We start from the raw sequence: 1,992 nt of genomic DNA, 5'->3' as shown, positions 1-1,992 counted from the left end.
TTATTTGCCCTCTAACCCTCAGTATACAGTGTTATTAGAGTTATTTGCCCTCACCCTCAGTATACATTGTTATTAGAGTTATTTGCCCTCACCATCAGTATACAGTGTTATTAGGGTTATTTGCCCTCTAACCCTCAGTATACAGTGTTATTAGACTTATTTGACCTCTAACCCTCAGTATACAGTGTTATTAGAGTTATTTGCCCTCTAACCCTCAGTATACAGTGTTATTAGAGTTATTTGCCCTCACCCTCAGTATACAGTGTTATTAGAGTTATTTACCCTCACCCTCAGTATACAGTGTTATTAGAGTTATTTGCCCTCTAACCCTCAGTATACAGTGTTATTAGAGTTATTTGCCCTCTAACCCTCAGTATACAGTGTCATTAGAGATATTTGCCCTCACGCTCAGTATACAGTGTTATTAGAGTTATTTGCCCTCACCCTCAGTATACAGTGTTATTAGAGTTATTTGCCCTCACCCTCAGTATACAGTGTTATTAGAGTTATTTACCCTCACCCTCAGTATACAGTGTTATTAGAGTTATTTGCCCTCTAACCCTCAGTCTACAGTGTTATTAGAGTTATTTGCCCTCACCCTCAGTATACAGTGTTATTAGAGTTATTTCCCCTCACCCTCAGTATACAGTGTTATTAGAGTTATTTGCCCTCTAACCATCAGTATACAGTGTGATTAGAGTTATTTGCTCTCACCCTCAGTATACAGTGTTTTTAGAGTTATTTGCTCTCACCCTCAGTATACAGTGTTATTAGAGTTATTTGCCCTCTAACCCTCAGTATACAGTGTTATTAGAGTTATTTGCCCTCTATCCCTCAGTATATAGTGTTATTAGAGTTATTTGCCCTCACCCTCAGTATAAAGTGTTATTAGAGTTATTTCCCCTCACCCTCAGTATACATTGTTATTAGTGTTATTTGCCCTCACCATCAGTATACATTGTTACTAGAGTTATTTACCCTCACCCTCAGTATACAGTGTTATTAGTGTTATTTGCCCTCACCCTCAGTATACAGTGTTATTAGAGTTATTTGCCCTCTAACCCTCAGTATACAGTGTTATTAGTGTTATTTGCCCTCACCCTCAGTATACAGTGTTATTAGAGTTATTTGCCCTCTAACCCTCAGTATACAGTCTTATTAGAGTTATTTGCCCTCTAACCCTCAGTATACAGTATTATTAGAGTTATTTGCCCTAACCTTCAGTATACAGTGTTATTAGAGTTATTTGCCCTCACCCTCAGTATAAAGTGTTATTAGAGATATTTGCCCTCTAACCCTCAGTATACAGTATCATTAGAGTTACTTGCCCTCACCCTCAGTGTACAGTGTTATTAGAGTTATTTGCCCTCACCCTCAGTATACAGTGTTATTAGATGTTATTTGCCCTCACCCTCAGTATACAGTGTTATTAGAGTTATTTGCCCTCACCCTCAGTATACAGTGTTATTAGAGTTATTTGCCCTCACCCTCAGTATACAGTGTTATTAGAGTTATTTGCCCTCACCCTCAGTATACAGTGTTATTAGAGATATTTGCCCTCACGCTCAGTATACAGTGTTATTAGAGTTATTTGCCCTCACCCTCAGTATACAGTGTTATTAGAGTTATTTGCCCTCTAACCATCAGTATACAGTGTGATTAGAGTTATTTGCTCTCACCCTCAGTATACAGTGTTATTAGAGTTATTTGCTCTCACCCTCAGTATACAGTGTTATTAGAGTTATTTGCCCTCTCACCCTCAGTATACAGTGTTATTAGAGTTATTTGCCCTCTATCCCTCAGTATATAGTGTTATTAGAGTTATTTGCCCTCACCCTCAGTATAAAGTGTTATTAGAGTTATTTCCCCTCACCCTCAGTATACATTGTTATTAGTGTTATTTGCCCTCACCATCAGTATACAATGTTACTAGAGTTATTTACCCTCACCCTCAGTATACAGTGTTATTAGAGTTATTTGCCCTCACCCTCA

Source organism: Electrophorus electricus, chromosome 10 (genome assembly GCF_041902795.1).
Source record: "Electrophorus electricus isolate QZ-2024a chromosome 10, ASM4190279v1, whole genome shotgun sequence".
Taxonomy (NCBI): domain Eukaryota; kingdom Metazoa; phylum Chordata; class Actinopteri; order Gymnotiformes; family Gymnotidae; genus Electrophorus; species Electrophorus electricus.
Note: the sequence above shows the minus strand (reverse complement) of the source record.